We start from the raw sequence: 10,706 nt of genomic DNA on the forward strand, positions 1-10,706 counted from the left end.
AGTATATGACTGTACTTAGGAGGGGAGTACTCCCTGCCAGTATATGACAGTATATGACTGTACTGGGGAGGGGTGTACTCCCTTCCATTATGCTCTAGGTTGCATAAATTAAAGATTTGTATTTGTTATTCTAGGTAACTGACGCTCTAATGTTTGTTTAAGCCAGCATGGCGAATCTGTGGCCGTCCAGCTGTTGTGAAATTATGCATCCCAGCATGCCTTGCCATAGTTTTAGCATTCCCTAATAGCAAAACTGTGGCAAGGAATGATGGGACTTGTAGTTTCACAACAGCTGGAGGGCCATAGTTATGCCATGCCTAGAGGCAGCTTTTATGAGAAGCAGACCCGCCAACATGAGCTCTTCCATTCTATACAAATGGATCTATTCAATTAGGGGCGATGCCCGCTTCAGTACACCCCAGCTACGGTACCCTGCATCACCCAGATTCCAGTTTTCATAGATTTGACCACTTACTACGTATGCACCAAGGTTTGGAACATGATATATTCCAGAGTTTGGATGACACTTTTCCTTCTCCTTGAATGCATGGGAGGCTCCCGGTAGGGTCAGCCCAAGCCTAATTTGTTTGGTAAGCAAACATAGATTTTAGCGACTCTCACTGTGGATATTGTGGGTGGAGCTACAATGTGGGTGGAGTATCATTTGGCCCACCCACATAAAGCCAGGTCCACATACAGATTTTTAAAATCCTTAGACTTCAGAGGGCACGCTCTACATCTAGTCAGGGTGTGATTCTAGCATTATCTTAGTCATTATTCCACTTGTTATCATAAGTAACCCCAAGCATTCACATATTATCTCTCACACAGATAATAAAGCAAATAGAAATGCTTGAACTAATAATTTGTTTCTCTGTGTGAAAGGTGAGTCTGACTGATACCGGCAATACAACCCAGTAATCAAAAAATGGGGACAGTGTGCATCAAAAATTTAGGACACTTCACCACACAGTAGTGTCACACATTGTGCCAGGTAGAGCCCCTTAGACACATTGCTCCAGGTATAGCCCCTTATACACACTGTGTCAGGTAGAGCCCCTTATACACACTGTATCAGGTAGAGCCCCTTATACACACTGTGTCAGGTAGGTTTCCTTATACACCCTGTGTCAGGTAGAGCCCCTTATACACCCTGTGCCAGGTAGAGCCCCTTAGACACATTGCTCCAGGTGTAGCCCCTTATACACACTGTGTCAGGTAGAGCCCCTTATACACACTGTATCAGGTAGAGCCCCTTATACACCCTGTGCCAGGTAGAGCCCCTTAGACACATTGCTCCAGGTATAGCCCCTTATACACACTGTGTCAGGTAGTGCCCCTTATACACACTGTATCAGGTAGAGCCCCTTATACACCCTGTGTCAGGTAGAGCCCCTTATACACCCTGTGTCAGGTAGAGCCCCTTATACACCCTGTGTCAGGTAGAGCCCCTTATACACCCTGTGTCAGGTAGAGCCCCTTATACACCCTGTGTCAGGTAGATCCCCTTATACACACTGTTCCAGGTATAGCCCCTTATACACACTGCTCCAGGTAGAGCCCCTTATACACCCTGTGTCAGGTAGATCCCGTTATACACACTGCTCCAGGTATAGCCCCTTATACACACTGTCAGGTAGAGCCCCTTAGACACATTGCACTAGGATTATGCACACCGTAATGCCTATTACACATTGTGCCACACACCGTAATGCCCATTACACATTATGCCACACACCATCATGCCCATTGCACATAATGCCACACAATGTGATGCCCCTTACACATTATGCCACACACTGTGATGCCCTTTATATATTATACCACACACCATAATGGCCATTACATATTATGCAGCATAAGTGCCGCTTAGCTACATGCTCATTGCTGAGGAGTTTGTTGCTCAATGCCAGTGGTTACGTGCTTCTTGCCAGGGGCTTCATGCTTAATGCCAGGGGCTGAAATAGCTGCAAATAGCTGCAGACCTGGGCTTCCTGAAAGGGCTTTCTGAGAGATATTGTTAACAATCTTGCCGGACGAGTGATGAAACCCCCGCCATTGGCCCCCTCACGTGTGGCATTGGCATGTGTGTATGCACTTGTCGATGCCTGATTCCCCCCCCCCCCGCTCGCCATGTCCCCACTGCCGCCAGTATTGGCATCAGTGTGGATATTCTAGTGTATATGAGCCTTAACTATCTCTGCACATTATAGGGGGTTATTCTGGTTCACTCCTTCTGGCAAATTCCTTCTTAGAGGGACAAAACCATGTGCACTGCAGGTGGGGCAGATGTAACTTGTGCAGATAGAGTTAGATCTGGGTGGGGTTTTACTTCAAAGTGAGATCTATATTGTAAAAATAAAGCAGCCAGTATTTACCCTGCACAGAAACAAAATAACCCACCTAAATCTAATTATCTCTGCACATTTTACATCTGCCCCACCTGCAGTGCACATGGTTTTGTCCATCTAAGAAGGAATTGGCAAGAAGGAGTGAACCAGAATAATTCCCTATATCCCCCACCTACCCCTATCCCCCACCTACCCCTATCCCCCGCCTACCCCTATCCCCCACCTACCCCTATCCCCCACCTACTCCTATCCCCCACCTAGAAAGTGCAATAGATTAATACCATATTGAATAGAATCTGAAATGTAATGATTGTAAATTGCAGTGTATGGCTTATTTCCGAGGGATGTAATATGAGTAACTCTCCACTTATTAAATGTATTTGTTATTGTGATTATTTTACATGCCTTTCATTATTGTCTTGTTAACTCTTCCTTTTTTCTGCACTTTTTTAAATAATACACAATGAGAATGTATTCATAGATTGTTGCATAACAACGGCTCCAGTGGTCGTTAACTTGATAGTAGTTATTTTTTATCATTGACTCTTCTTTGAATTACATTTTATTTGGACATGTAGCACTTTGGCTGTGGATGTCCCTCTCCCTATAGGAGATGTAATGTAATGCTTTCACAACATGAAATTACATTGATTGAATAATTGCAAACTCTGCTACTTAGACGGTGTTGTGGTTGCAGGTTCTGAGTCCTGTCGTATTATATTGATGTCTTGTTGTTAATGCAATTATTTTTTATTGTTTTATCTCGTGTCACTTAAAGTGTTATTGTGAATTTTTACAATGTGAATTATGTACTTTTGTTTTTCAAAATTAGTTTATTTAGTTAACTTACGTTAGTAGCTAGATCCCCTTTGCAGGGAGGACCTTACCCATCATGCACTGGGTCCACATCTACCTGGAGCGGGAATATAAACTACAGCTGAAATCAAATAAATGAACCTACACCAGGCAATTCCCATCATGCCTTGCCACAGTTTTGCTATTAGTGAGTGCTAACTCTTCCGTTTCACCTCACGTGACATCCGGGTCCTTTCCACTAAGGAAAAATAATCACAACCGTAAAGTTACCATGTTTTAAATCAACCATTCAATGATATTGTTTAGTCAGCAGTAACCTGGGGCCAAATGTAATAGGGTGAGAGTTTCAGAAAGTGAGAAATTTTGGGAGAGTTTTCCCATTTTTTTTTAAAAGCAGCAATCAATTACATGGCAAAATCAACCTGGGTTTGCAGTGTAATTGATTGCTGCTTTTAAAAAAATGGGAAAACCCTCCCAAAATCTCTCACTTTCTGAAACTCTCACCCTATTACATTTGGCCCCTGGTGTACCTGAATAAGCATTCCCAACACATAGGGTTTTGTATATACACTTATTTTCAATTGTTTTTATAACGTTTCTATTAGTTGAAAGCCCGTCAATATGAGGGATAAGAAAGCTGTATTATAGGGGGGTGGTCAAGGTGTGTGCAAACCTCCAACCTCCTGCGCATATTGTAACCACGCACGCCTGCAAAATGGGGCATGGGAATAATGTGTGGGCAAGCCACGCCTCCTAATTTCTTCCCCGTTGGCAGGGACCGCAACAGAAATCTTGGGGTCCGGTAAAGTTTACCTTTGGGGTCCCTCCTTTGACTTAATCCCCCATCCCATCTGCAGAAATTGAACCCAAGAAAGATGTGGTGTGTGTGTATATCATACTTGCTTACTTTTGAAAACTAGTTTCAGGGAGATTATAGTTGGTAGTAGAATTTTGCACTGCGCCCCATTGAGGGGGCGTGTCATGCTCCACCCATAGGGCGTGTCTAGTTCCATATATGGGGAGATTGTGAAAAGAGATTGTGAACGAGGCACCTAGAAGTGTGGGTGTGTACTGCTACATCTGAGAGGAATCTTTTACAATGACTTATATCTAAATATAGATGAGCCCAAAGCAGTTAGTAAGAGATACTATACTGTAATGTAAATGTATCTGTCTCTCATTCACATCCTTTATCCGTGAATGTGAGACAACAGATCAATGAAAGCATAAAACACACATCTTGGTACTTATTGCGTTCAGTAGCTGAAGAATCCCATGTAGATACTGGATCATTTACATTTGATTAACTATCAAGTTGCAGTGATGAGGCTGGGCCTTCTGGGGGGGGGGGGGGGGTGGAGGATTGTTGTTTAATTTATTTTTTATTTTTTTGCTGTTTTGTTTTACTGTCAAATTTGAACTGTCATACATGAATACATTGCACATTACGGCAATTTGTATGTATTTCTTAGTAGTAATCAAACTGTATCTTGTATTTCTGTATTCTCAATAAGAATCGTTTGTCCTAGTGGTGCATTAAAAATTATTTGATGCTGTAGGGGGCTATGATTCAAAAAAGAAATTGGGATCCACAGCAGTAAATTTTTATTTATTGTAGTCCTCGTCATTTCTACACGAGGAGCGAGCGTAATTCTTCTCTTCCACCACTTGTGGGCGCCCAAGCTATGGATTTGACAGTGGTGGAAGATACATTGTACTGTAATATTTATATCTGTGCACTATAAGTGTTTACCTGAAGAGACCTGTATATATGTGTCGGAGTATTGTACAATGATGACACAGTAGAGTCTGATATGGTTTTAGGCATTGTAGAGGCCACAAGTAAAACCAATGCAAGGGACAGCTTAACACCACTAGTATTGGTGCCATAGGGCCTTATTCTAGTTCACTCTTTCTGACAAAAACCTTCTTAGATGGACAAAACCATGTGCACTGCAGGGGGGCAGATGTAAAATGTGCAGAGAGAATTAGATTTGGGTGAGTTATTTTGTTTCTGTGCAGGGTAAATACTGTCTGCTTTATTTTTCACTTAGAAGTAAACCCCCACCCAAATCAGTGCTGCAGAAATAACTAGTATATTGGTATAGGTAGAATGTGACGGCAGATTAGAATCACTTGGCATATCCTGTCTGCCCTAATCACATGTACATGCACACACATACACAATTGGGTTATACTTATTGGTACTTATATGTTAGTTGGGCGCCCACTAAGCTATTTGCTTAGTTTTACGCGTCCCCTCACGGGGCTCGCTATGCTCGCCATGCTTCGGGCTATATAAAGTCAACTCCATGCCAACATGGATAGTGGGGGTATGAGCGTACTTACTATAGTGGGCGCCCAACTAACATATAAGTACCTACTTATTTATTGTTTTCTCAGTGGCCAATGAACCTACCAGTATTTATTTTGGATTGTGGGAGGGAACGCACACAAGTATAGGAAGAACACACACATTTAGGAGCTCAATCTAACCAAATATCTCAATAAGGGGTGTAACTAGAATTTGTGGGTCCCATAGCAAAAACTTTAATGCTGCCTCCCCCTCACAAACACACACGCACACACACACACGCACACACACACACGCACACACACAAACCATTTCCTGCTGTAGGAGAAAAAAGTGATTGGAGTGAGAGACAAAAAGGGTGTCAGGGGGAGAGAGAGCAAGAGAGAGGGAGGGGCAGCGAGGACTACCTGACCCTGCAGAGGTACCTGGTGGGGATGGCATACCTCCCAACTTTTAGCTTCCTCAAGGAGGGACAAAATTAGGGGGCGTGGCTTGTCGTGGGAGGAGGTGTGGCCTATAGTTGTACCTTCCCGCGAGACCACGCCCCCATTTTACGCTGTGGGAACGTTCCCGCGATTATAGGGGTGGTTGGGAGGTATGGGATGGGCACTTTCCGGCATTTGGAGGAAGCCAGTGTATTGGTGCAGGGGGGAGCAGCGGGCCCTTGAAGCTGCTCAGTAGTTAAGTCCTCAGCATACCTCCCAACTGTACTGCTTTCTGCGAGAATGTCCCAGGTTTTGGGGACGTTCCCATGCCCCGCCTGGGGCCGCCAGTGTCCCGCAGGGGGGGGGGGGGGGGGCAGTTGGAAGACCCCTATTCAGCACGAATGGCCCAATTAGTGAGACACAGATGTTGGTAGGTATGCCCCAGTGCTGTGATGGATGGATGGATGGATAGATAGATAGATAGATAGATAGCACTGCATGTTGATTGTGGGGGCTTTCTTTATAGAGGTAGAATGATAATCTGCCTGTTTCCTCTCTGGCCATCCATATAAGCATTGTGTACGAGCACAGCCCCGTCTCCTATTACCATAGTGACAGAAGAGAACTGATATCACCGTTGTTTCTGCATAACCACAATAGATAAATGACAATACATAGCAGTAGATAGATTCTCTCCTGTACAACATCAGAAACAATAGAAATACTCAGACATAACATTACAATGAATATAGTAACCAGATACTGATTGAGAACTGCTTCACCCTATTGTCTGGATGAAGTAACAACCAAAATGCAGAGTTTACATAAGGGGCTAGATGTATTGCGGGTTCGAGTCCGGTAGATGTGGGGTACGCCAGTCCAATGCAGAGGTTTCTAAAGGGGCCGTTACAAAGCCTGGTTGTGCCTGCCGAAATCCCCCACATCGCAATACATCCGGCCCATACTGTGTATATATACCACCAATCAGCTTCTATATGTTATCTTCCAGAAAATGCTTAATAAATAAGAAGTAGAATATGTGGTTGCTATGGGCAACACCTCATCTTGAATATAACTCCCATCTTAGTAAATTTACCCGAATAGTCTAGTACCCAGTCTATACTGATGCACTGTTACACAGCAGAGAATGACACCTTTATGGTGGGCTGGACCTCTGCCTGACTGCTCAGTTCAAACCCAAAATACATGTACTGCCTGTGTTACTTAGCATCGAGGGGACTTCCACAATTAGGGGCTTGAGGCTGTTCCTTGAGTGGCAATACCCTTGTGTAGTATCTGCATAGCTGTACTATTAAAGCTCTGTCTGAAATACAAAGATATTTCCAGTCTCCCGACCTCTAATGCACGAGGAGAACCTTCTACTTCTACGTGTTACGTACTCATCTGACCTTCACCTGTTATAGTGTTCATTCTAGCACCCACCAACGTTGAACCCATTTGTTGGGTGATGTGACTGAGCTGTTCAGGACTGCGAGTTGCATATACAGTAGTGCGTGTTCTTGGATACAATGCACTTTCTCTCTTCATTGGCCGTCACAATTTCCTGGTCAGTTCCTACCTATGAAATAGTTCCTTTGTGTATCAAAGTCTTGTACATCCTCCAGTGTCTGTTGCTGGGATGTCTCATGGGACCACAGCAGCCCTTTGTGTTCTCACTGTTTAACCTCTTATGGGGAACTAATTCATTATTTCCACAGTCTTCCCAACTCACTGCCTTCGGTGTCAAACTTGGCCATCTGCTTTATTTCTCCCAGTCTTGTCTTCTCAGCCTTAGGCTACTAAACCCCATATCCACTCTCTAATCATCTTCCACTTTGACTACTGCATCCTCTTCTTTCCCGCATTCCTCTCACCCATCTATCCCCACTTTAATCCATCATAAATGCTGCAACAAGACTGATCTTCATCTTTCACTGCTCCACATTTGCTGAACACCATCTCCAGTCTCCCACACCATCGCTACACCGGCTTTTCTGGTCCTCTTGTAGCCAACGCAAATCACATTATCTCTCCTTGCAGCAAAATACATTGAGAATCCTTTGGAATTCCAGCTTCAGCATTGTTTGTTCATTTTAAAGAAACACCTATAAGACTTCCTTAGCCACCATAGAATATGGGCCTGCGCTGCGCCGTGTTCCTCTTTATCCAGCTATTACTTTTCAGGACGCGTCCACACTACATCCCACTCCTTGTAAACACATCCTGCCCTCCCTGAAAGAGTTATTCGGCATCAGTTGCAAGATCGGTATGCGAGCCCTGGGTGGACAATGTCTAGGGCGACACTCAGACCACTAATGGTCGACAGTGAGTAAGTTGGTACCTAAGAATGGTCAACATACTCTGTCGACTTTGACAGTCATTCAACCTATATGGACATGGTCAACCTGAATAAGCTCAACATGAGTTTTTCACAGGTTTTTTTTTTTAAGTGTTTTTTTTCATACTTTCCTATCCAAGTGGGCCTAGCGTGAGAATATAACAGTGTGCTGAGAGCATGGCGAGCGCAGGGACCATACAAGGGGGTGCGGTACAATAATATGTTGTCCTTATTGACCTAGGTCAACATAGACACCAAAGTAAGAGGAAACTCATGTCAACCTTATTCATGTTGACCATGTCCATGTGGACCTAAAGCTTATGTCAACCTTTTGCCAATGTCGACCTAGTATGTCATCCCTTCTTAGGTGTTGACCTAGTCACTGTTGACTATTCGTGGTTGGCTTAGTGACTGTCGCCCTAGACATTGTCTATCATCTATAATGTAACCTACTAGTTGATGATCCACCTAAACCTGTTCCTGATAGAAAAGTGAAGCGTCATCTAAAAGTCAACAGTTTGGTTTCCTGTTGAATGAGTGACAGTGTCTAGGCCAGGGATGGGGAACCTTTGGCACTCCAGCTGTTGTTGGTTTTAGCATTTTTAGCAAAACTGCAACAGGGCATGCTGTGATATTTAGTTCAACAACAGGAGGGAGGGTTAGGGTTAGGCTCTAGGAGGAGTGTTAGGCACTAGGGGGAGGGTTAGGGTTAGGCTCTAGGAGGAGTGTTAGGCACTCGGGGGAGGGTTAGGCACTCGGGGGAGGGTTCGGCACTCGGGGGAGGGTTAGGCTCTAAAAGGAGGGTTAGGGATAGGCACAAGGGGGAGGGTTAGGCTCTAGGAGGAGGGTTAGGCTCTAGGAGGAGTGTTAGGCACTAGGAGGAGGGTTAGGCACTAGGAGGAGGGTTAGGGATAGGCACTAGGGGAGGGTTAGGGTTAGGCTCTAGGAGGAGTGTTAGGCAATAGGGGGAGGGTTAGGGGTAGGCACTAGGGGGAGGGTTAGGGTTAGGCTCTAGGAGGAGTGTTAGGCAATAGGGGGAGGGTTAAGCACTCGGGGGAGGGTTAGGCTCTAGGAGGAGGGTTAGGGTTAGGCTCTAGGAGGAGGGTTAGGCAATAGGGGGAGGGTTAGGCTCTAGGAGGAGGGTTAGGCACTAGGAGGAGGGTTAGGGATATGCACTAGGGGGGGAGTTAGGGTTAGGCTCTAGGAGGAGTGTTAGGCACTAGGGGGAGGGTTAGGCTCTAGGAGGAGTGTTAGGCACTAGGGGAGGGTTAGGGTTAGGCTCTAGGAGGAGTGTTAGGCAATAGGGGGAGGGTTAGGCACTAGGGGGAGGGTTAGGCTCTAGGAGGAGTGTTAGGCAATAGGGGGAGGGTTAGGGATAGGCACTAGGGGGAGGGTTAGGCAATAGGGGGAGGGTTAGGCATAGGAGGAGGGTTAGGGATAGGCACTAGGGGGAGGGTAAGGATAGGCAGTAGGTAGATGGTTAGGGATAGGCAATAGTACGAGGGGATGGTTAGGGTTAGGCACTAAGAGGAGGGTTAGGCACTAGGAGGATGGTTAGGGATAGGCACTAGGAGGATGGTTAGGGATAGGTACTAGGAGGGATGGTTCGGGATAGGCACTAAGAGGAGGGTTAGGGTTAGGCACTAGGAGGGATGGTTAGGGATAGGCACTAGGAGGATGGTTAGGGATAGGCACTAGGAGGGATGGTTAGTGTTAGGCACTAGGAGGGATGGTTAGGGTTAGGCACTAGGAGGATGGTTAGGGATAGGCACTAGGAGGATGGTTAGGGTTAGGCACTAGGAGGATGGTTAGGGATAGGCACTAGGAGGGATGGTTAGGGATAGGCACTAGGAGGGATGGTTAGGGATAGGCACTAGGAGGGATGGTTAGGGTTAGGCACTAGGAGGGATGGTTAGGGATAGGCACTAGGAGGATGGTTAGGGATAGGCACTAGGAGGAATGGTTAGGGATAGGCACTAGGAGGGATGGTTAAGGATAGGCACTAGGAGGGATGGTTAGGGATAGGCACTAGGAGGGATGGTTAGGGATAGACACTAGGAGGGATGGTTAAGGATAAGCACTAGGAGGGATGGTTAGGTATAGGCACTAGGAGGGATGGTTAGGGATAGGCACTAGGAGGGATGGTTAGGGATAGGCACTAGGAGGGATGGTTAGGGATAGGTACTAGGAGGGATGGTTCGGGATAGGCACTAAGAGGAGGGTTAGGGTTAGGCACTAGGAGGGATGGTTAGGGATAGGCACTAGGAGGATGGTTAGGGATAGGCACTAGGAGGGATGGTTAGGGTTAGGCACTAGGAGGATGGTTAGGGATAGGCACTAGGAGGATGGTTAGGGTTAGGCACTAGGAGGATGGTTAGGGATAGGCACTAGGAGGGATGGTTAGGGATAGGCACTAGGAGGGATGGTTAGGGATAGGCACTAGGAGGGATGGTTAGGGTTAG

This window comes from Crinia signifera, chromosome 9 (genome assembly GCF_055691185.1).
Source record: "Crinia signifera chromosome 9, ASM5569118v1, whole genome shotgun sequence".
In the NCBI taxonomy this organism is placed as follows: domain Eukaryota; kingdom Metazoa; phylum Chordata; class Amphibia; order Anura; family Myobatrachidae; genus Crinia; species Crinia signifera.